We start from the raw sequence: 26,793 nt of genomic DNA on the forward strand, positions 1-26,793 counted from the left end.
AGATGAAAGCTTTGGATCCCTCCCCCATCTCCGTAGGGCTGGGGAGAGTCTCTCCTTCCACACAGCCTCTCCTCTCCAGGTAAACATGACCTCTTGCATTTCTTACACATTATCTCTCTGAACACTGCCAAACAACTACAATAACAACCCTTAAGACTCTGATGGAGAAATAACTGGGTAGCTTGAACTACAAGTCACAGGCTATTTGTCTATCAGACATTGGAAAACAAAGTGCACAGGTAGCCTTAACTCAAACAAGACAATAAGCTCACTTAAACTTCAAGTATGAACCCTTTGCCTTTTTGCACATTTCTAATTTCCTTTAAAGAGTTACACAGAGGCCAAGTGATTTATCCAAGGGGCATAGCTAGAATGTCACTCCAAACAAAGGACTGTAACCCTCCTGGCCTGCAGCTTTACTGTAACATCAAATCTAAACATCTTTTTAAATGACAGTGTTCAGATGTTAATCAAAATGTTCCAAACAGTACTCCTGCTCTTGTCTGCTCACTAGTCTGTTAGATTTACTAGTTTTAGTCCTTGTGCTATTTATACTTTCATTACATAACATCATACTACTTGATAATTGCTAGGTGATGGCATTAGCTAATCTGTTGAGAGAAAGCCTCACCAAATCTATGTTAAAATAAATTCTATGTGCTCAAGTCACAGTCATACCTGTGCATGCTGCATTAATCTACCCTAAGGAAAAGATAACTTCTCCAGGATTTGCCAAGGCTGTGCTGGTATTCAATTCTGCCTTTGGATGTGTTTAGGCAAAAAACAGGACTTTCTCCCTCCAGCATGTTCCATACTGCATGAAAAAAATGAAGCCCCTCATTAAACAAAATTCTTCAAAGTGCATCTGCTTTCTAGAGAAATGTCAATAACCTGGAAAACTAAACTTGAAAATTCTCTTCTAATTTTTTCCCCCTTTTTTCAGTGAAAATGTCGGTATTTTGCCTGAGAAGGTAACATTTCATTTCTGACATAACACCAAAATGTCTCAGGGGATTTGCAATTTTGATGCTGCATGTTCCCATTTCTTTATAAAACTAGCAAAAACTTTCCTAGCCTTTCTACCCTGAAAAAGGTCAGTGTATTTTTTTCTGTATCTAAAAGAGAAGGTAATTTTGTTAGAGAGCTCTTCCTGTAGAGAAATGGAGGTTTCCAGGGTATCACAGCAGTGTGCATGATTTTTTATTTTTATACATATACGCACTCACACGTTTCTCTATATAGACATACTGCACATATATATACATATAATTATGTATTATTTTTAGTTGAAAATAAATTGTCATGTAGGATTTGCACAAGGTGGGAGAGCCTTATTTTAGATACAAGCTACCCTATAAAATTGCACTTCCACAGAGCTATTAGGTTAAAAAAGCCAGCAAAGACGCCAGTTGATCCATGACTATTATTAAATGCTTGCCTAAGCCATAATCTGCAGCATATTTTATACAGTGCTTCTCTAAACTAAAGACTTCAATAAAACTCAAAGGCAGAGGTAAAGCTTGAATCCAAAGCATGTACTCAACTACTCAGCCACATCATCACAGGTGGGAAGTTAACATTCTGGAATGAAATTCTATTAACTCATTCTTGTAATGAGTTTGAAAGTGGAATAGCTTAAAAACACAAATGGAGTACTGTCATTTAATAGGAGCATCCAACATGGAGCAGTTCTCTACTTCATTCCAAAGACACATTGGTATTAGCTGTTGGTTCTTAAATTTCCTCCAACTCGTGCCAGGTCTAGCTATGATTGTGTTCTAATGAAAAATGTTTGGCTTGTTTTTAAAATCTCTCATGTTCTCTTTCACCCATGCTATACCAGACTATTTGCCAATTCAAAATGTTGTCACAGTACCTTATACAAAGGCAGAGTGGTGTTTGTACATACCCACAAATAACAGGCTGAGCCCAAGAATATGCTCAAATCACATGGTGAAACTTCAAGTTGTTCTCTCAACGGAAGCTTTTATCCCTCAACACTTTTTCCTCCTAAACCTCTCTTGGTTCAGGCTGTCATCTCTTTCTTAGTGACTTGACCATTGTAAACAAGATCTGCATCAAGATCTGCCTGGTGATTAAGCTACCTCTGCCTTTAGTTCAAGGCTACCCATCCGGTGTTTATGACACAGAAAGACACTTTATTTATTCAGCAGTTTTATTAAACCAATTCTTTGATTAATCATTTTAGCTCTGTATTCTGTACTACATACAGGCAGAAAAACTACACTAAACCCCCCACACTGAAAGTGATTTTCATGCATGTTCCAAGTTAAATATTTCCCTTTGCATTAATTTTCTACAGCAACATGCCATGAATTTTTATCAAGTAACCCTAATGTAAACTGGCATGTGGGAAAATTTACAGGCAGGTAACACTTAATAAACAAAAACTCAGTGCTAAATTCATTTGGTTGTAACAGAGATAACTACATTAATTTAATAATAGCTTTTCTTTTGGAGTTCAGTTTGATTTTTTGCTTCAGATGAGAAGTATAGTTACAATAATCCAAGTTACTTAAGTAATGGAGTCATTCTCTGTTTTGAAAGATACAAGAGTTGGTCCATATGAGAACAAACACCATAAAAAAAGATAAAAAACTTTACAATTCACTCCCTGGAGAGTAATTAGCCCACTGCCAAATATATATTTGAATAACAAGCTAAATCTAATGGAATCTGTGGGCTACAGTAGGTTTGAGTCTTAAACTCTAGATCAAGTGAAAACACTGAGTTTTCACATTTGCCCAAAACCAATTAGAGCCTAGAACCTCCTGCTCTTATGTTTAACAGGGCTTTTTTTAAACTTTCACACAGTGGACTGTTGTTGACCCAGAACATTCCTCGTGGGTGGCAAACTACTCTTAATATAAACTCGTAATTGAAAACACAAGAAATATGAAATAGTGACACAGAGTTGGATACTCATCCCTGCTTCCAGAAGCCAGTGGCTTTCATAGGTTGATTAGGTAATATTACTTTCATGCCTCTCTCATTTTCAATACAAAGGAAAAAACAAGCAAACGCATCCACACACACCCCATACACACACAAACTCTGCAGGATTCAAACAAAGGAGATCTAACACAGCATACATATTTTATCACAATGCTTTTACAGCCAAGGGCAGCATGGAGCAGTTTAACAATGCCAAATGTATCTTCTAAATTATTTGTAAAATGGTTGCTTAGATGGCTCCACTAACATTTGTCACGTTGTGGGGTATGTGATTAAGAATAAGCCTGATTTATTATCCTCAGCAGTGCAAATGCTGGCAGTTAAATGCTGACCTTGACTAGCCATTTCCATCAAACCCATTTGTGTCTCTGAGAGTTGGCTTTACTAAGAGTTATATGGAGAATTAATTAGAAATAACAGATTTTGTAAAGAAGAGTCAATAAACCCTCAGATAATCCAGCATTTTAAAAGCTGATTATATAGGTTATTATGCTTTTCAAACCAGATGTCAGACAGGAGCACAGTTTAAACAAACGATGCCTCTCTGATGATAAAACAAAGCACTCCAAAGAAGCATAAGCCACAATATGAATTCCAAACTCATTTGTTCCAAGCGCTTTTATTATTATGAGATCTAGATGAGTCCTTTTTAATTCCACGTCATTGACTTTCCTTTTTCATACTGAAATTTTCTGGCAGTAAAACAGACAGAAGGAACCTGAGTACACCTCAATAAATAAAGTTATGCAAAAACAAAGGAAAAAAGAAGTTGAGATCATAGAATCATATTTTTACCATAGGAAAAAAAAACAACCTTTAAGAGGAAGAATAATTAGGATATTCCAGATGCAGAGACTGCCTGCAACTTACTTGTACCTGCTCATCTCATTTCTGAAGGGGCATAACCTCCAGTGAGAATCATCCTCTATGGGGGGGCTGACACACAACATGTGTTAACTTTGCACACACAAATACTGAAACTAACCTTCCTGTGGGGCAAAACAAGAGCTGTGTATTTCAAATGGCATTTCACAACCATGATGTGGATGCTCTGGCTGAGCACAGAGACCAGAGCTTGGGCCCACCTTTCACATTTGACAAGGTTCAGACGGGCAGGAGGCGGCCAAGAGTTGACCAAGAGCCACCAAGCAGGTTATGCTGCTGCAGGAACCCACCCACATGCTGGGCCTTCACCAACCTCAACACAGCAGGCCAGTCAATCATGGCCAAGGAGACAAGAAACTCCCACCATGAACCACACACAGCTCCTTGCCACCTGACACTAAAATCAAGACACTGATTACAAAGGTTACGATACCCTGGAAATATACTGTTTTCCCCCTCCAAATAGTTCCCTGAATTCTTTCTTGTTTCCACAGCTAATCTTCTGTCCCTAAGTCCCTTCTCTTAGCAGCTCTCTAGTACCTTCCTTTCTTTAACTCCTCGTTCACTCAGTCATCATGGTAGACAGCACCACCTTCACATTACCTGTGTTATTTTTGTGCATGTTCACATAGAAACAATAATTTCATTGCCCAAGATAACTCTGCTAGTCGTTTAGAAAATTTTATACAGGTCAAAAGATGTCCAGTAGATTATATGACCACTACACAATGATGTTAGTCACAGCCTCCACCAGTGCCATGCCTTATCTCCCACATTTTGCTCCATGCTGCTTGTTTTGTCAATACTAATGATGGACCGGTATCAGTTTCTGCTTGTGTAACAGAAATTTTTAAAACTCTTCATTGCAGGAATGCACCATGGCTCTCTCCTGTAACTACCTGAATAAAGCAGATTAGCAGACTGGAAAATGGTATTTTTTAAATGTCAGAGTATATAAACTAATCTTCTTGTCAGCAGACCAAGAAAGCAGGGAGAAGTGAAAAGGTGCAGAGATGAAAGGATCAGATTTTTTGGGGAGAATGCAGTCACATGGGACTTCCTGAACACAGAGCTAAGGAAGAACTGCTGGAACCAAACCAGCCCTGAGCCTCAGCAGCAACACTCCTGTGTGCAGGAGGAGCAACATTCACCCCCTGAAATTTGGCAGAGAAGCACACAAACTGCTAAATAACTCAGCTGCAAATAATGTTGGCTGAGTTTCTCAGGGCATTACCCTGTTCCTACAGAGATGAAGACAGACATTATAGAAACAAGACAGAAATTATGTTTCCTCAGATTAAACAACAGGACCCTGACAGCCACTACCGACCCTTAGACCTCCATCCTTAAAAAAATAAAAGGCTAAAATTATTGGTTTTAAGACTAAAATTAAAATAAACAAACAAAACACCCTGTAAGACTCAAATGTTGAAAAAGGTTTATATTTTAGGAAAGCTAACTGTGTACTTCAGTGCATATTATGGATGGTAGTTGCCCAGTGTAACATCTGAAACAGCGCACACTTTTGTTGACATCTGGAGTACTGTATCAGTCCATAAGTAATTAAGTGGTTAGGGAAAGAATTAATTATTTTTTTAGTATCTTCTGTCTACTGGGACAACAAAAGTAACAACAATGTGAAGTGAAAATACATTTCCAATGTAAAATATTCAGGAAATTCAGTTAAGGCCAAAAAATATCACCTAGAAAATACTATCTTCTTGTGTTATAAATCAATCATTTTTGAAATGTCCTGAACTTTAGGATCCTCAAGCTCATACTCGGATTACTATTTGCTCACCTGTGTTTGTTTTGTTTCAGCTGAAGAACTACTCCTGAATTCCACTATTATACATTGTAATTTAAAAAAAAATAGACCACTACCTCACCAAGATAAACTTATTTTGCCATCTACAATTTTGAGGGCATATTTTAAAGAAATTTTAAAAAGTAAAAAAAAAGAAAATCAAACCAACAACAAAGAGAAAAATCAGTAACTCTGTTTAATCTAGTGGTCAGCCTCAGTTAGTTCTTTGTTTTTATCAAAGCACAGAGCTATTCTATTTCAAGACAGAAAACTTGCAATTGTTTCAACTCCAGACACTGCAACCTTTTCTAATCTTAGGAAATGTTTAGTATGATGGAACATGTAGGAATCAGAGAGGAAAGTGCATTTAGTTAAGGAAAAGCAAACTCTGAACTCAGATGGTTTCTTTCCTCAGCAAATCCAACTTTCACATTGAGTTACTTTATTTAGCAATGCCTAAGGGTCATACACCACCTTTCATACCTGGATCTTAATTATGATAACAAGCAAACTCTGACATGCACTAATAGAAGAGGCTCCAACCTTTCTCCCAAGCTCCAGCAAATCTAAAAAGATGCACTTAGGATTTTAAAAAAGCATTTAAATTCCAGTGTTTATTCAGCAAATAGAAGCTGATGGGTTCTGTGCTGTAGTCACCAATGAACAGGTTCCTGTATTTAGTTTAACCTTAAGGCATATGTTGATTTTACAAAATGAAGCAAGTATGCTATGCTCCTTCAGTTCCCATTTACCTTACTGGATGCTGACAGGACCCAGCATGTTCCTCCAGCCAGCTGTAAACCTTGACTTTTCCTTGACCTTCTCTACGAAATCTTTTGGTAGCAACTCTAGTTGGCCATCCAAATTTTACCTCCAAATAATCTATTGACTATAGAAAAATATAAACTTAGGCATAAACAAAAGTGTGTTGTGGTGGACCGAAAATTGAAAAACACTTATCTCCTAGGTAAATAAATCTAATTTTTACCCACTGATTTAGTGATCAGAGAAGTACAATGTCCTCCTGCTATTCTTCTGCAATGCTCTTTTCTAACTACTTTCACAATGTACCAAGCCACAGCTGCCCCAAGGAAATAAAATTTACTTGCTCTGCAGGTTTTTTAGTACTTAAAATATAGTTATCTATTGAAATGGAATGGTTAACCTAGATGGGGAGTTTCCTACCAGGAAAAAGTCTTCAGCTTTGGAAGCCAGAGGACACCAGTAAGCCTCACAGCATATTTGCTCTAACTTTTCATATTTAGTCCACTTATAGAATTAGTGCAGTTTAAATGCATGCAATGTTGGTGTTTGTGCTGCTGATTATAAATTGCTATGTATAGCAAGATAAGGCAGGAACAGTTTATCTGGAAAATTATCTAGTTAATTATTGAAAGGCTATTGGAGGGGGGCAGGGAGTACATTTAACTCTTTCTTTTTCTGCACCTGTTCACCTGCCATAACTAGAAGGAGACACACAGTTTTGAAAAATTCAATTTTTCATAGCACCACCTCACTTTCCACCACTGGCAAATATGTGAACCAATATGCATCTCAGTACCTCTCTTAGGAGAGCACAGTAGTGTTTACCTGGTAAGGCTCTGCTGCCTTATCAGCTGGCAGTATTTTTGAGCTGCATAAAACGCAATGATTCAAGTGGGGCTCACCTGCTGACAGGGGCACCAGTGGGAAATCACTACCATGAGGAGACACAGGCAAGACAAGACTGTGTGACTATATTAAAGACTTCTAAGGCAAATTAAAATGCAACAAACAAGGAAGAAGAAATATATACATAGAAGCAGGGAGAGGCTACCAGTAATAAAAGCATCTCTTTAAAAAGCCTCCTCTCTTCAAAAGAAAGCTCACTACTTTTTTCAAGTTGTTCTCTGAGTCTAAACAAGCAACTCCTAAAAATACATGCCTTCAGTTGAAAGTTTATTTTATGAACCCCTTATTACAGCAACCTGAAATGACATTGATGACCAGAGTATTGACCATTAATGACCTTACGAAATGTCATTCTGTTGCAGAGACAAAAATGTATCTGGTACATCTGGCAAGGGCTTGGCCCCAAAAGTCCTAAAAGAATATCTATATTAAAGATATTAGTTTATAACAGAAGCAGTTTGGTCCAGTTGGACACACTTTCCTATTACACACTGCTTGCTTTAACTTTTGAGTGCATGATAAGCTTCCAGAGAAACTCACCACACCATTAATGCCCAAACCACATAACATAAAAAAAAGTTTACAAGAGTTCCGTAATCAAATAATTTAATTTTAAAAATAAATTATTTCATAATAGCAAAAAAAGTAAACTGAACTGCAATCCATGGTCTACTGGGGATTAAAATACCACAACAGAAAAACCTCCAGAGCAACCATGAAACCATAGGGGAAAAACGCACCAAGGGACAAAAAAGAGGTTACCATGGGAACAAAGGCTATTTTGCAACTTGTCACATAATAGCCCCAGTATGGCAGACCTTTACTTATAAGAGCAATCCCACAGGCTTAGAAAGGCAACATCTGTAATTACCGTGTGAGCTGAAAGAATCTAATGGGAGGATGGAATGGAGGGGTTGTCCTTTCAACTCCCTTATGCACCCCCACCCAACAAGACAAAATTAGCACAGATCTTAAAAATGTATTAGCATTACTGTACCAGCGACTGCCACATTATAATACCACACAGGAACACAAAATAGGAGTAGGGAAGTCTGCACACTAATCTAAACTTCATAAACAGGATGCAGGGAAAAATGAAAGGCAACAGACAGCTCACAAAATTATTTAGTACAAGTTACCAAGACAGAACTGAGTAGTAAGACTCAAGCCCATAAGCTTATCAGAGAACTTCCTGACACAAACAGACTTAAGTATCCTGCAACATGCAGGGAGTTTTGTACATATTGGTAAAAGGAAGGTTGGAAAAAGAAATAATCTGCCGAACATGATCTCAGTAATCAAAAAGTAATAATCCTTAATAGGGTTAGACACAGAGCTTATGTTTTACTGGAAGTTTCCAGCTTGGCACCTGTTTCAGATGATACAGTAAGAGTCAAACTCTGATTTTACCACCATCTCTGATTAACAGGTATTTTAAAAGACAAATAGTCATATTATCCCGAAACATCTTCCATCACTTCTAAATTCACTATTTGAAATAATGAAGGCTTTGTTTTTGCTAATATTTTCCCATTTTTAAGAAATTCAACATATCTCCATGGTTTAATGCATACAGCTATTATTTGATAGAAGAAAAAAGATGACTCTTGCAGCTCTAGGTACACAGACATGGACGTAGTCAGTAAATTTGTCTTTTCCACCTTCCTGGTCCTACGGCCCAACCCAAACAAACTCTTAAAAGCAAAAGGTAGAAAAGCCAGAGTAATTTCCACTATCTCCTTTACTGTTCCCCTCTTCTTCCCTTCATGGGCTTTTGCTACACTTAGATGGTGTAACAAAGAACAGCCATGATGTCTGAGGAACCTGTGAGATTACGGCAAGCAGGACATGCCCGGATTACGTAGGCAATACAGGGTAAATGGATGTGGGATCCATACCTGTCAGCTTCTGGGAGAAGGAGAAAAAGCAAAAAGGAAAAATGGGACAGGAACAGGTATTCCAGCAGATCTCAACATGGCCTATTTCTCTGAGTAGTAAAGCTGGCCCTTGTGCAGAAATCCTTCATTTTTCTGACTGTGGCTTCTTTGCCTGGCCAGTTACATCTCCAGTGGTGTTTGCCTGCAACCATCTGCAAACATTATCTATCTAGCCCTCAGGCACACGGTGTGACTCTTGGGGATGGTCCTGTGCAGGGCTTCATGTTGGACTCGGTGATCCTTGCAGGTCCCTTCCAAATCAGCATATTCTGTGATTCTCTTCCCTGTACCTCTGGCTCTCAGGATGCTTACTAACCAGAGACAACTAGATTTCCCCCAACAGCAATTATCCCAGTCCAACCTGTGAGTTTTGTCACAGGTGCAACAGCCTTCCTGGGCTTTGTATCTGCTTTTAAAAATTGTGATTATCAGAGGACACAGCAAGCTGACCTCTAGTTCAGACAGGGACATCACTTCCCACTTATCCCACCTCCACTACATAAAGTGACAATTTGCAGAGATCCTTACTTTTAGATTTACACCAAGGTACAGTCACTCTGTTGGTGGTGATAGTTGATTACTACATTTATTTGCACATTTCAAGTTCCTCTGTTTTTGCTTGCCTCTAGTTTATGAGGAGGGTCAGGTAGAATAGGCCAAAAGAGAGGTATGTTAATGAGTATCCAGTAGCCCCATTTCCCATCCTATTCTTGTAGAAGATATTCTTGCAGATATTCTTTCCATCCTTACTCCTAACTTAGAAAGTCAGGTAAGCTGAACAATGAGCAGGGTGGAGAGAAAAGAGATGCAAGCCACTCATCTTTGTGGTGCCTCCCTCTCTTCACTTTCTTGCAAAGAGCTTGTTTTGAAATGGTGACATAGAAGAAAGATGCTTTAAACTAAACACCAGTTAGAAAGACACTGCATACTTGCATCCACAAGAGCAATCAGGAAGACAGCATTGCCAGAGCATCTGATCTCATTCTCCAGCCCATACATAACCTGCACAGGTACAAATGTTCCAACTCCACTCATGCTGTACAGCCTTAAGACTGATTCCCAATTTTAATTCCACATAACCCTTGGATTTGGGTAAAATTATACCTATTTCGGACACCTGTAGGCCATGACAAAGGAATTGTTTAAGTCATAAAACAAAATAGCATTCGATCCAAAATGCAGTTGTTCAGAGTTCACCACCAAAGTGAAGAATTTCAAGCTGAAGCACTATTGAATTGTGGGAAGAATACTTTTAAAAACTAGATGTACAGTTCACATTCAAGACTCTTTTAAAATCCACAATAGTTACATAATAGGAATTCTCTATTTCTCTAACTAAAAAAAAACTCTGCTGATAGCCTGTAGAAGTGGAGGGTAAAGTGAATTGCATGTGTTTTTAAAATATTCCAAACTCCAAGTCCTTTCAACTCCCCTTTTCCTATTTTCACAGCAAGTGCAACGCTGACATGTAATACAGCTACACTGTATTAAATAACTATAAAGTTTAACTTTTAAATCAATTAAAATACTCCTCCATTATATGTTAGAGTGACAAGTAATAGCCTGCTGAGTGCCATGGAAAATTTTGGTCAAATAGCAGACGAGGGCTGCAATCACTGACTGATACCTAGAGCAAAGGCTTTTGGTAATTCTCCCACAAGCAATCACAATTGCTGACAAAGTTCAAATTTGTCTTGACAGGATTGTCAAGGCAAACTAGAAACGTTCACAATTGCAAGTCAAAGAATTCATTTTTATTCAGCTGAAATTCACCCTACTGCTCACATACTAATGATACACAGTACTGTACCTACCACTCCCTCTGCCTGAACAGCTAAAACCCATATAGCAGAGACTAAAGGAAAATGGGAACACTAAGCCAAATACCAACCAGGAAAGTTATGTTCTACAACTAACACAGCCTCAGCTCATCTCCCAAATCCTCTGCTACATACTGTCAAAATTCTCTTGGAATATATAGCAGACCTTGATTTTGGAAAGCAGCTTGCATTTAACTTCAGTAGGAATAAGAGCTGGTACAATAATTAAAACTCCACTACCCCTTCTCTTTCAGGGAAAGGATGTCTAACTGTTTATGCACAAAAGCATGTCACTGTAGAGGCAAACTGGCAGTTGAGTGTGCATAATTATGTGCTTATGCATTAATTTACACAATTTATATAGAAATCAAGGTGTATAGCAGAGTGAGCCAACATTATTACTTGCTAAACCATCACCCCCTCCCAGAACTCACTTATGCAGCCTGAGGCACAGACTTTCAATTTCATTTAGCAAGGACCTTGATATTTACATTCATTATTGTACCACAAGTATTACTCACTGACACAACAGGTCCCACACGGAGCCAATTAAAACCAAACTGAAAGAACCTGATGACACAAATTCCTCACTTCATTAAGCAATTTCATAGAATCACTGAGTGGAACGGGTTGGAAAGGACCTTAAAGATCCTCTAGTGCCAAGCCCCCTGCCATGGGCAAGGACACCTTCCACTCCACTAGGTTACTCAAAGGCCCATCCAACCTGGCCTATTCTAAAAACAATCTGCTTCTTTTTCCCCCTCCTGTAGCCTTCAAATTTATTTCTGATAAAAACAGGTGTGCAATATGCAGAATAAGCACTTGGGGAAGAAAGAAGACTCAACAAAGTGTAAGCTTTGAGCACCCATACTTTCAAATGTTGCAGCAATCACAGTGTAACTTAATTTTATTACACAGCTGGAGGATCCAAGAAGTCCCACCTGTTCCCACTTGCATGCCCTTCTGGCTTCAGACCACTGCATTCCATGCAAGTCCTGGGATGGGAGACCATGTCACAAAGCAGTAAGAGACCTACAACTTCTTACTTCCATATTTGCTTTCTGTATTCCCCAAAAAGATACACAAAATGAAGCATGTGCTGAGCTCCAAAGTATACAAAAATGGTTTTGCAATTTTAAAAAAAATATTAAGTTGTTATTCAGGAGCAGGAATAATGAAATATAATAATGTTTTCTTAGTCTTTCTCCTTCCTGCTTAAAATGTTTAATAGAAGAAAAATGATAGCTAGCCCCTTTCCTCTAGTGGGGGCACTAATTGGGTGCCTTTACTCCTTCCAGTCACTTCTTTTAATGGAACTGGTAAGAGATAACAGATAAAATTGAATAGCTGTAATAGCTACCCACTGTCAAATTTAGTTGGAGTTGGCTGACATTCAAAACTTATTAGGCAGGAACACACAGACAACTCAGTTACATAAAAACCTCCTCTGTCTGAGGTTCTGCTGGACTTGCTACCATAAACCATAACTCTTTCCAGCAGGTTATCCATTATAGATACTCACCAGATTCACCCATTTTTTTTGTTTGTTTCCCTCAAGTAATGTGTTCTAGTCCTGCTCATACCTACAGATGTCTAGTTATTGAATTTCCAGAAGTTTGACCCCAGTGGATAGTGTCATCACCTTTCCTGTGGTTTTGGACTCCAAATGTGGACTGCCCTTGAATGCATTTTTGCAATATTTCCTGGACTTGCTTCAGAACCATTCTGATTTTAATGAGCCCATAGAAAGTAGCTTCAGATAACACACTACACTGTCCATCTTCTTCTTTGAAAATATGTATCTATGCTCCTGTACTACAGAAACAGTGTTTTTAAGCCATTTGAAAACACTTGTAAGAACTTGACACCTAAAACCTTTTCCAGCCTTTTTAACACCAGCAAGGACTCAAAGATAGTCCAAGAGGAACTCATTAATGCTTGGAAGAAACAAGGCTGTTATCCAAATTTCACAGTCATACAGAGGAATGTTAATAAAAGTAAATGCATACCAAGCACTTGTTTGAAGTTCAACGCTTCTTTCATTCCAGAAACACTGCTTTAATCTCGCAAATGCTGCTCTGCCTTTTGTTATCCTCTTTCGTGACTGTGTTGTCAAGCACAGCACTCAGGCAAAGTGCTGCAGGAGTAGCAGAAATCGCCTACAAATGTCAAGCCTACACCACAAACATGAGCGTCTTCTCGCAGAGCGAGGCTGAAGCAGGACCTCAACTTCTCATCACTAAAATGCTCAGGCCAAGCTGATTGGCAGATAATCTGGAAAGTCTGTCCCTCCTGCTCTCAAACACTTGGGAACCAACTGCAGTTGCTGGCAGAGAGCAGGCTGCAGGTCATCAGCTGCCCAATCCTGAACTTGATGCAAAACCGCTGCAAGCTGAAAATTCCAAGAACCCTGAGACACAGAATGCAGTTTCACCCATCAGAGTCACCAAACATGTCAAGAAGCAGCCCTGCCTACAAGACACCAAGGTGGATCAGGGCACAGACGAAGCCTCGAGCCTTTCTGACAGAGGAAAGCTGTGACTTTCTGGCCTGACTGAAAGCACTTGCCAGAGCTGCCAATTCCAGAGCTTGCCCGAACAGCAGAATTTTGCTGAAACTGAAGAGACCCTAGAGACTAATGGTGTTACAGGCTTTGGTTTACTTGACAAAGAAAATATACAGGCCTTTATTCTCAGATTTTCTAAGACTTCCTTGTCTGAAAAATTGTATTAACTGTTCCTCAACCAAAAAAAAAACCCTCTAGTCTGCTGACCCTTTATTCCAATAAAGGTAGAAGTTTCCTTCTCCTGCAAGAAGTGAATGATTACACCCTTTCCCAAAGCATGAACTTTACTGTTTTTGTAGAGTTGAATCTCTGCATCCTTGAGCTCCTGAGGAATCATTTTCTTGTCCTTAATGCCTGCAAACAGTAGTGTTTCTGTCAGGCCAGGTGGTGTTCTCTGACCAGTTACTCCAGCAGCAGTACCACAAGTGCCTGATGCCCTTCCCTGCACTATTTACAGGACAGAGAGAAGAGTTTGTGCTATTTTGCTGCCTGCTCTTCTTGGCTGGGTAGGTCAAAAACCTTTGTTTAATGCTTTATTAGAGATGCTAGAGAGAAATTTTAATAAACTAGTGAAGTGTTCACTCCATTGATTTGGCATTTCCTTGTAGCTGGCTCTCAGTGTTTGACCATCTTAACAATGGACTGATGCAACATCACTGAATTTACAGACACAGACTAGTCTTATGTAGCCACAGAACTTCACAACTATTCTTATGCCTTTTCTGCCGTTGCAGTTACAACTTAAAGCAATGGCAAACATCCCCTGCCTCTGGTTTTTGCAGGAACTGCATATGAAGTCACAACAAACTCCTGGTGGCCACTGTGAAAGCAGAGCTGGGAAGCTTTCAGCAGGCAGCCACAGGCTGCCTGTCATCACTCTGAGAGCTCCTTAGAAACACTGGTCCCACCTGGCAGCAGAAGGTATAACAATTACATAAAAACTGAGGAAAAGAACAGAATAAAAGTGGCTTTCATAAATGTAGATACTGCTTAAAGCACAACCTCCAAATAATGCAATTGGCCGTGCTCTTTCAGGCATTTACTAACTATTTTAAAGTTACTATGGTTGCATGAAAAGAAAAAAGAAAAAACACCCAACAAACTATGGCATGAAGAGAATCTAAGTCCATGAATGAATATTGATAAACTGCTGATCATGATGCACCATAATTATTCTTAGAGCATGAGGTCACAATCCTAAATTATAAAACTGCTGAAATAATATTTTTTTTAAGTTTCATCTTTCCCTTATGCATAAAAATCTCTGCTAAGACTGCAAAATCTTGACCTCAAATTTAAGGACATTATGCTACTTTAATAAATTATATAGAAGGCTTGACTTGTGATCAAGAAAATATTAAGTCCTGGGTTATTATATTCTACATTGTTTCTTTACTCATTACACCTGAGGAGTTTTCATTAAAAATAGAATAATTCAATTCACTGTCATAATAATAACAAAACATGATATACATATTTAAATTCCAATGCTGTGAAAGAGATGACAGGAATAAACTGAATAGCTGAAATCCAGACAATGTAAAAGAAACACAAAATCTTATATATAAAGCAAGGGCTTCAGCATTTTATCTTAATGCCCATTAAAATAAATTTGGACTATGTCATGAAAAAAAGGTTTACAGAACAAAAATATGGATTACTTTGGATATTGTTGTCTTAAGCAAATAGACTTCAGCTCTATATTTAATTAGAATTAGATAGCAAATTTTGTCAGTGTCTCCTATTCCTCTTCAAAATTTGACATATTTTTGCAATGCTTAATAAGGCTGCAGTGACCTGTTTGCATGATTGAGAAGTTACTCACCAAGACTGTTACTCAAGTGCACAAGTATGGCCATTGCCCCAATTAACTATTTATGAGCTGTTCCACTGCTCTAGAAAAAGTGCACTGCTATCAGAAAAAAAATTGCTCATTAGAAAGCAGCCTGTTAAGGTATTTTTAAATATAACTATGCAATTTCAGTAGACACATGCACATTATTTTTTTAAGGAGAGAGGAACTGAAGCATTTTACTCTGGAGCTGAGTGGTTTAAAATTTTAATGAAGAAAGGATTTAAGATTGTATTATAGGAAACAACTCTCATTGACAGAAAGGTAGTTAACACAGTCCTGCAGATCTTTTCCATCTCTTACTTCTGTGCCCTTTTACCCTAGGCATGCATATGCTTCCAATAAGTTTGAAGACTGGCAGGGAAGTAGTAACTGAGTGCTGCTTCCAGGTAAGGGAATCTCTGCCACAGCTTCCCCTCATCTCCACACCACCACTGGAAATAACTCTGCACTCCTAGGTTGAAACACCTACTCTTTCAAATGGAGAAAAAATTAATGTATTTAAGTGAAGAAGTGGCAAAATTATTCTCTTCTGATTATGCTAAGCAGATGGGGGGGGGGAAAGGAGGGAGTGGGGGAAAAGTAGCAAACCTGTCTTGGTCAACCAACTTTATCAACCAGTTAGTTGCTAAACTCTTGAGAGTGCTCTGAGGTGCTCTGGTTATTACTGATAGTACAGAGAGATTGTATACATGATTTTTGTATTACTGCAGTCTTCAAATCTTTCAAGAAATTCACACATGTAAAATGATCAGTACTACTCAAAGCTGTGCCTTTCCTTCCCAGTTTTCTACAATTTCCTTATGGAGAATACCCAAGAAGCCATCTTCTCTGATGTTCTACCAGGTTTGGACAAACTACACACAGTATTACGTAACTAAAGCTACCACACTGATGAGCGACACTAAAGCGCGACCTGTCAAACTGCTACTGAACTTCACCTTCTAAATTCCTGCCTACCCAATTGTTTGAAACACAGGTAGTTTTGTTAGTCCAAATGAGTTTATTGCTTAAAACACTCTGGCATCCCACAAATTTGCTCCTGGAAGGTAACATGATGGAGCCCATCTGAAATGCTGTCTGGCACATTTACCTTTCTCAAGCCCTCACGTTATTTTGCAGTATCCTCTCCTGCTGTGAGTTTATCAGAACAACATTTTCCTGCAATGGAGCATGCCATCATCCACGTGAGGACACATTATCCAAAAACATCTTAACTAAAATACCTTGTTGTAACTTGCAAACGCTCTGATGTTAACCTGCTGCTCACACTTGATCTTAACATTTACCCACCCAAATGTCCAGATCTCTGAGGATGACTCTAGGAATCCAACACTTCACCAGCTTACTTGTGTGTATTAATGCTGACAGTCCAACAGCCTTGCTTTCCCTCTCTATCTCCCACCTCTCTCTCTGGCCTCATAAACAATGCCACCTAAAAATAAAATGATATGTGAGAATAACAAATGGCAATAGCAAGACTTAGCCCAGCAATGGAGCCAAAGCTTCAGCTGCTCCATGCTGCTAACTCCAATCCTGTTCCAGCCAGCTTCAAAACTGCCTCAGATTAGATACAGAAACACAATTCTGAGTTGCTCCACAGTTTTGTTACAGTTTCCTGCCAGCCAGCAGAGGGGAGCTAACAAAGCAGAGGACAACTGACAACCTTAATGACTAATGATCCTCCCCCATCACAAATCTCCTTAATTCTCTACAAGGAATGCACATAAAATATAATATAGGTCATACAGGTACCAACTAAAAGAGAAATAGAATAAAATAATACAAGAATTTGATTCTCCTGGTTTTCCCAGTAAGAAAAAATTAGTGTTAAGGTATGTGATCAGCTCCTTAGTGAACTACCATATATTTTATTTATACAGTTATTATCTTCCTATATTTTTAATAACCTTTTAGCTTTTTGCCTTTCAGCTGAAGGCAATCTCTTAACATTTTATGCATCATGGAGTCAAAGTGAGTATCTGTTTAACAATGATTCCCTGAAGTCTCTTGGGAGAAGAGAGGGGAAGAATAGGGAAGAAAGAAATGAAAGAGTATGTTTAGTTCAGTCTCTTAGCATTTTACCACAACATGGAGGGAAGTGGGGGAAGCAGAAAGTCTAATTCAGTGATCAGAATCATATATTGGAAGCTCTACATCCTTCCAAGGCTACTTCTAAAGAAAGTTTTATGCTTATGCAAGTCTGTTCATGGAAAGCTACCATATGCTTATAATCATTTATCCTTTATACAATGTATACTCCATGAAATTTGTATGGTCTTCTTTTTTTTTCATGCCTTCACTAACAGTGAGATTCACAGATCTGAAAGGATGCTAAATACTAAATCTGTAAAAGTTCATGACAGTCTATGGCAAAACTCCATTTTACTTTGGATTAAATATACTTGGTGACATTCCAAACAAGCCCGTCAATATGTGCACAAATGGGACTACTGGTTCCCCAGGAGAGAGATAGCACTTGTTTGCTCCGTGTGTGCTCCATAAAGATATTTGTGTATAAATTGACAAGGATGTTATCTTGATATCCAGAACACTTCTGCAAGTGCTAGAAGTTGAATGTGCCTGCTCAACTGAGAAAGGGGTTGAATGTCCCATTCAAGAGTTACAAGCACTAACTGTAATGCTGCACAAGTTCTTCTGCAAACTTCTGTATTAATTGAAACAGGCAAGAAAGCCTTTTTCTTCACTGGATCTTTACTCCTTTTATAGCTAATATTCCAATTATTTGAGGAGACTTCACAGATTGCAAATAATTCTTCACTCTCTTTCCATCTCCCTATTAAGGCTAGGAATGAATTCACAAAATCTTTTAAGTCTTTGGTCAGTATCTGTTAATTATTTTAGATTGAACTGCCCCTTCTGTAACGTTATAGCGTAATAGAAGCATTAAACTTCAGTCTGTTAAGGAGACTAGAAGAGTTACATACAGTTTTCACTTCTAAGCTTTCAGTTCAAGAATTTTTCCCTTGTGACAGCCTTAGTTTGTATTCCCTTCCTTATTTCCTCAAGCTTTCCTCTCAAGATTCAGACATTTTCCTCAACCCTTCTGCATGCTAAACACATCTTCGGGTAGGATTAAAAGGGCTCAGATATCAGGTATGTTAACTATTTTTCCTTGAAGAGCAGAACTGGCACATTACTCTATTACAAAGATAGAAGGCAGAAACTTGCCTTCAAGTTTTATTCTTTTTTATCAGCAACATCTTGAAAATCTTGGCTATGGTGAAATAAGAAATGTTGTATTCATTGACCTTTTTGCTAAGGTCTGTCGTCATTAAAGTTGAATATCCTGCATTACATGTTCATATACAGTTTCCCAGATTTCTTCTAGATTATTTTCATCTAAATACAGAGCTTGGAGCTAGTTTTCCCTCTTCCCAACTCAGTCAGAAATTGTATACACAACGTCTGCACTACAGTAAAAGTACTGTCTTTGGCATTTGTGGTTGTCTGCTGAAGATTACTTCTCTGTATAACCCAATGCATTTTATCCCAGACCTTTATTCAAACTAAAGTGACTGTGTAATCATCCATAATTCAAAGGCAGCACCTGTTGGGTTTGTATTAACAACCTGATACTTAAGTAAACTGTTTGGAGCTGGTGCTGGCAAAAATACCCTGTACTAGCAAATCCTATACTGCTGGAACTGAGATTGGGTTCAGTAAATTATGCTGATATTTTCAGTTTCAGAAAAAGGAAGAAAAAAAGTATAATGAACAGGACAATCTTCAGGCAGGATGTCCAAAATTTATAAAAAAATCAAATATCAAGAGAAGAGTTAGAATACCAGTTTTGTGAAAAAAAGAAAAGACAACTTCCACTCCAGCACCATTTTTACCTCTTTCTAAACATTTCCTCAATTCCCAACAGAGTACATTTACAACTAACCTGGCCGCTGTGGTGAGCACTGCTTTTCAGGCAGCCTTGCAGAATGTAGTTATGTAATATTTCTATAAATATGCAACATCCAGCATAGTGTCAGCTCTCACAATTCCCATTTTTAAAAGATAAATGCAAATCTACTACTTAGACTGACACATGTATCTCAAAAATCTAGCTTGGATAGTCAGACACATTTTTGGGCATGACGATCAGCAACAGTTTTCTGACACAAACCAAGGCTGGATAGTCAGACACTTTATTGGGAATGAAGACCATTAACTCAGTTTTCTGACACAAACCAAGACCAAAATTCTGCAAACTCCGTCACTACAAAGGGGCATTTGAAGATTCAGAAAGCTAGAAAAATCTGTTTTGATGCCATTACAACAACTTTGTAGCTATCCAAGCTAACTCACAGTTTATTGGGTACAGTGTTTTTAAGAGTATTCCATAACACTGCAAAGTTGGAGCACGTAGATGACTGGTGAGGCAAATCTTCCAAATGACTTGTATATTCAACTAGGGAGACGGGGTAATCTTTAACATCATCTCTAAGCACAAATTAAAGTTATCTCAAGCCTGTTGTACCTTATAGCAACTTAAAAGGCCAGTCCAAAAGCTAAGGAGGTCAGGTTGGATGGAGGATCATTGGGATACCCTGGCACCAATGTCCCTGGGGGCCTTGGAAATGGGTTCTACATGACCAAGCCATCATGTGCACATTGAAGTCTGCTGTGCCTTAATGTCACAGGTTCAATGATCACATCCATACCATACACATCTATATAATTAACATTATTATTATAACAGCAAATATAAATATGTACATATATAGGAGATACAATAACATACAGTTGTTTGGGGTTTTACTGTACAGCACCATTTTACTTTTAGTCTCAGAAGTAGGAAACTATAATATATTAAAAAAAAAGTAATTATAGAGACAGGTGGGACACAGCAATATTTCCTTTCTGGTATTGGTTTCCTTGAAGATTAACAGCAGGCAGAAGCCCTTAAATCAACTCAGTCTACACTACTTATAAATTTAATGCTGCCATTTTACTGCATAAATAATGATCAAATTAAGTGTCTATGAAATATGGAGTCTGTTTCCTCCTTTTTCTAATCTCCATCTTGTAACAGACCACTAAGTCATAAAATAGAGAGATAACAATGAAATGTCATGAGTAACTTCTGACACAAAAACAATCACACCCAGAAGAATCCATCTTCCCAAGGTCTGTGATAGCTACCAGATAACCTGACAGTGATGTGCTCCCACCTCACAGATATGACATAAATATTAATTTTTTTTAAAAAAATCAACATTTAAGTATACTGGAAATGGTCCCATGCTGGCCATTTCAAGGAATACAGTGTAACAAGAAAAATTAATATGAGAGAACACTAGAGAGATTTTGTGTTCAGGAGTATTAATCCTCAACAATCAGAATTGACCCAAATGGGAAAGAAAATCATTCTGTCTCCCTATATTTCTTGTAAAAATCAAAGATCTCATTCAAAGACAAATATAGTCCAGGTGCTGTAAAAACTTGTCTCATTCAGTGCTCCCTACCAACATATTCCTGGGGAAACAAAGTCAAACAAACTGTGTGTCAGGGAACTGTTTTCCCCTGTCAAGCACTTGTGAATTCTGAAGGAACAATACTCCTCTCCATGCCAAATGGACATGATTTCTTTCCATTATCAGCCCTTTGAGATGGGATAAGCCATTCATATAGTTAAGAATAGAAACAGAATCCCAAGTCATCCATTCTATAACAATATTAGAAATTTTCTGCAAGGATTCTTATTTCTATTCATCAGCTAAAAAATTGACAGATAAGTCTCAAGTTCTTTTCATTACAATCTCCAGAGACATTTCCATTTCTGGTTCATTTTGATGTGAATTTTCCCTGCCTCTACTCAGGGTACTCTGGTCTTTGAGCTTCAAAATTAAAAAGCTATTGATTATAACCAAATTGAATATTCAATTTAAACACATAAGATTTTACTTTTACAGGGACTGTTAGCACAAGCAAAGCCAGAGCTCTGCAGCTGAAAAACAAAACACGCACAAGTTCAGATGCTCACACAACAATATTTATCAGCCTCATATCCATCTACCCAAATCCAGAGAGTGCACGTGTCAACCCAGCAGGAGTCACAAACTATAAAACTTAAGAGTACGATGAAAAAGCAAAAAGTTATACAAAAAGCCTAATACAAGGGGAAAAAATACAACTTAGATACAAAGAATCAGTTTCAGCAAGTTGTGAGCACTTATTTAAGTCTTTGTTTCAGTGTTTTATAGTAAGATCTGAGTCTCACTTGAGCTACGGTAACATTCCTACCATTAAATATGAGCCAGAAATTCAATTCATGACTAACATAGGATACCAGACCAGCTACTGGGCTGCATTAAAATGAAATCCTTCCCTGAAACCAGTCCCCACAAAGTCAGAGCAAGAAGCAAGCAGCCAGGAGGCAGAAATTTGATCCTCACAAAAACGCAGGGTTTTTGCAATTAGGTAAAAATAAGCTTAAATATATTAATACTAGTGAACTACACATACTTTCCCTCTTCCTCCCCCTAAACCTTCAAGATCAAGGTAGTAAAGATTTTTTTTAACTAAAAATTTCAGCTATATTCCCTCCTTCATACTGTAACCTTTTCTGTTTCAGAGGTGGAGAACAAAAACAAACACCACAATAACCAAAACAAAAAAACTGAAACAGATTCAGGATACAGGTTTCTTTAAAACACACATTTCGGTGTTGAAGCCTGGGAATAGTTAAACAGTGCTTATACTTTAGAGTATTCAGAGAGGAACTGTAATAACTGTACATCTGGGCAGCGGGCTGAAGTGGCAGAGATGATGTTTTATACCATCTCTTCCACACTCCTAAAGGACATGGCAGCTCATTAGAGCCAAGGTAAGCACTTGCAGTGTGACAAAGCTTGCATGTGAACTGCATCTAAGTCTTTTTAAAACTGTATGTATGTATATACACACACCATATATAGATATGTCACCAAATAAACCATCTGCAAAGTTTATTCTCCATTGAAGGCACAGGCTGTCATTGCTGGGAGCCAGAAGCTAAATGTCATTAGGGCGCAGACTCGGATGCAACTTGCCAAGAGGCAGGAGCTGCACGGAGGTCCTGCTGCACCCAAACTGTATAATGCTGGTACACAGCTCTCCATAAAATTATCACATTACAGAGTCACCCTTACTGAATCAGCAATCCCTGCACACACCCCTGTGCAGTCACCTGCCCTGCAGACAGCCTTTAAGAGACGAGGGACAACTGAAAAAATTTGAAAGGAAAGAAAAGAAAAAAAAAGAGCACACTCCCCCCCACCGCCCCCACATAAATCCTCATGAAAACCAACATCTGGTATGTGCTCAGTTTCATTACACGTTCTACAGCTGCAACTGCAAAATACCATAAAGTTTTAAAGATAGTATGTTAACTATTCCCGCAACCCATTTTGCATTTTTTAATTTTGTGGCAAAGTAACACTAGTGGAACAGCAGCTACAACTAAAGTTGCAAAACAACTCTCCACTTACTGATAAAGTTGTTTCTTTGTTTAAAACTAAGCATTAACATTTTACAGCATGGGTGTGAAAGTTTCAGGCCAAAAGAATCCGTGTTTCAGGAAAAATGTTATGATGTTTATGAAAAAAAAAATGAAGTGAGGGGAAAACACTCCTTTGACAGTTTTCATCTTTCCTACAACTGACCCTCTCAAAACCAGTATTTCCATGTTTTAGTGTACAAACTTTGAACTGACCTTGGAATCAGAGGTGGTGCTTTTTCCAGCAGGGGGAAAATCCACTCAAACTCACCTCCTAAAAGCAGGTTTTGCATGCACTCGATAGTGGTTCACAGTATTTGGCAGCAGAACTCCCTTCATCTTGGGTAAACTGAACAAGCTGCAGATGAGGGTTGAACAAAGTTCATTCTTCTCCCCTCCTCCTTTTGCACAGATGCTCATTCTTGCTGTTGTGAACTGCTGCACCTGAACTGAGACGAAGGGCACTTGAATCCCACCCCAACTCTGCAAACACCTTGCTGCTACACAGACTGAAAAGAAAGTTCCCAACCAGAACACAAAGGGACCAGGACAGGCAACTTGAGTCTGCCAAGATGCAACAAGTGGATGTAAACACAGTATTACAAGGGCAACAAGAAAACATGCCAGCAGCAGAAGAAAGGAAGAGATAGACTATTGGGAAGAGTGGCAAAAACCTCTGCAGCAGTGTGTGTTGAAATACAGGGTTATTTAGAGCAGATTATGAGATTAGGCAGAGAGGTGAAGACTCCAAGACATTATGAACATCTTCCCTACGTCTTTCTACTACTCGGGGCCTTTTTCTACAGCAGCAAGGTCCATTTTTAAGGTTCAGTGAGCCACATGGATGGCAACACTGTTCCATGAAATGGAATTCATTTCCACCCACCTTCTTAAGAGGTCTCAATAGTGCTTGTGACTGTACTCAGCCTTAGCTATTGCAACTCCGCTTTGTGCACTAGCTGAACAAACCATTACCTGAACAGCAAATTTGGAGGAGCAAACTCAAGTCTATTCTACACCTGAAAAAAATCTAGCATTAGGAACAAGACTGTGACTCCTCCGTTTCAAAACCTGAACAAAGCTGGAAAGTTTTGGCAGAAAATGACCACTCTGAGTTAAGAAAGCACAAAATCACTACAAAGAACTGGATTTATCATAACTTTTCCACATGCTATATAATAATACTTTTCATGAAAACATGCCAAAGATTTCTCTCACTTTTATCTCTGAACTGTAAAAAGACTCCAAAAGGCTCAGATAGCCTAGAGTCTACATTTAAGGAATTTGCAAACTGTGCACCAAGTTCATTAATACTGACAATCCAACGAACAATGTAGCCTGTGAATAGACACATTGGTTACAATTTTCTGCAAATAATACTTGGAAAAATGCTTACAGAGAAAAGTGCTTACACCTTTATGCATGTGGAGTAACAGTAAATGCAGAGTCCAGAAGAATTTATGGCTTGCTTACAGCACCCCAAACTGTTTGAATTATTTTGGACTGTGTTTTCTCCAGCTCTGCCAGGTAAAAGGAGAGGTAAGAAGAGAGCAGGCCAGAACAAACAAAGCCTCCACCATGAAGGCAGCACTGGGAAGGGGAAGTGCACGGCTCCTGAACATCAGAGCACACAAACAGTTCCCAATGCACAGCCACATGACCCACTGCTGGATGGGAATGATTACAAGGTCCTCCCTGCATGTCCACAGATGTGGCAACATTCATGAGGAAGAAACAAAGCTGGAGGGTGATGGGAGCTGGAAGAGAAAGACCACTGTGCCTCCTTCCAAAGAAAATCGCCTTGCCCGTTTCCCCTTTCCTCTTGAAAGTGGGAAAAGGCTGCATTGTCCTTACACGGCACGATCTTTAAGATCCATTAATAAAGATCTTGGAAAAAAGATTCAAACCTGCTAATACTGTAATTTATAAGTACAATTTTAAGTATATTTTAAACATTTAGTAATACTAGACTCTCTATAGGACTTCTGTGTCTGTACTTTAAGTATTATGAAATATAAATTAAGATCACAATCTAGTATTTTTGCCATAGGAATGGTTCTCAAGTTCCTAGGCTTAGCAGATGGTCGATAACAGATTTCACTATTTCCTGTTTTTCCCCCATTTTCTTGGATTTCAGCAACAGAATAGATCTTTTCCTGAGCAATCTGTTCAGTTTGATTGCGTGTCTTTTCTGAATTATATCCAGCACTTATTTTTCTTTTGTAGTTTCCCCCCTTACCCTGTCCCTTCTCTGAACACAGAAAGTTTTCTCTTTGGTTTGTAGTTGCTGGACAAGAATAAAAGCAAAGCTCAGATGAAGCAGACAAAATGCATTTTATCTTCCGTGCTGCTTTTCTCAAGTTGTTTCTATTATGTAAATTATTCCCAACAAGTCACACACACACACACACACACACACACACACACTTCCTAACCTATAATTTTGTTTCTACAGAATCATCATTCACTTCTCTCTCTGTCTTGGCTACAACACACTGTCCAACTTTCAGGAATCCTCTGCAGACTTACTCCTAATTATCTCCATACACATATTACAGGTAAGTGCACTATTCCTATGTAACTAATTTCAAAATTCTCTAATTCAGAACAAATCTACCTATTGCCATGAAACTACCTCTGCCCACAGAGAGAGGAATGAGATGCTTTCCCTGTGTTTCAAGGTGCTCCCTCTGCATCCAGCTACGTCACCACTCTGAGGTTTGCTCTGATGCAGCAGCTGTTTCTCACTATGCAATGCAATGTGATGGAGAGGAACACGTTCAGCAGATTTGTAAGAAGTTTGAATTGCTCTTGAGAACAGTCATCCACTGGCCTCCCTGCTGCCATAAAGGGAAATGCTCACAGCACAGCAACAAGAGAGGAAAATCCCAGGTTCGCTAGCTCTTTAAGCCAATGCAATAAATCAAGAGTTACATAACTTCTTTTTTTCCCCCTCCTAAAAATACATTCTTAGCTTGAAATGTAATTATTAAGTATGAAAAAATAAAATGATGTTTCCATGGTTTTTACTAGTTCTTTGGCTGAAACATGGAGGCCTTTAGAAGAAAGCCTCTGTAGAGAAGAGGGAAGGTAACAGCACTGGCAGCATTCCATGAGGATGGAGGAAGATGCACAGCACCAGGAAAGAGCTGACAACCATGCAAAGAGCAGCACTGGCTTTTATCTGAAATTATGCTGTCCAACTGTTCACCCACAGTCTTGGGGACCCACACCCCCACAGTGGAGTGGCATAGCCAACATGAACAAAGTCTGATAGAGGGCTCCCTAGGTTTTACAGGAGCTGATCCGCTCTGGGCCAGGTGCTCACTCTGGTCATCAGGGGCAAAGGATGTAGCTCGAGGGTCCCTCTGGTGGGAGGTGCACCTGTGGCAGACATGCCCCTCCTGGCTCTGCACAACTTGCAGCATCCTGAAGGGACTTTGGGTCTCCATGGGCATGTGCAAGTCACACACGAGGTCATCTCCAGTAACTCTCTTTTCTGAGCACAGATGGAGGCACTCCAAGAGGAGAGGGCTATTTCTGGGTGACCATCTCGGGCTGCTGTTCCCTGTCCCAGCTGAGATGAGCCACAGCCCTTTGCTGCAACAGGTGCTGCTCCTAAGGAGAACCAGCAGCAGTCCTCACTGCCAGCACCAAGGGGCTTTGTGCCCTGTTCCTGGCAAGGACAAATTCAGCAGTGCAATGCTAGACCTCCTTCATCTATGGAACATCAGAAACCTTGAGGGTCTGTTTCTTGGATCAGAGGAACTGTAATCTTTTTATAACT

General features: G+C 39.0%; 1 protein-coding gene across 5 annotated transcripts in view; it reads right to left on the minus strand.

The window, feature by feature from the left end:
* NR3C2 (nuclear receptor subfamily 3 group C member 2) overlaps positions 1-26,793 on the minus strand; it is a 206,784-nt gene that overhangs the window by 90,343 nt on the left and 89,648 nt on the right. The window lies entirely within an intron of this gene.

Source organism: Pithys albifrons, chromosome 5 (assembly GCF_047495875.1).
Source record: "Pithys albifrons albifrons isolate INPA30051 chromosome 5, PitAlb_v1, whole genome shotgun sequence".
NCBI classification, from domain to species: domain Eukaryota; kingdom Metazoa; phylum Chordata; class Aves; order Passeriformes; family Thamnophilidae; genus Pithys; species Pithys albifrons.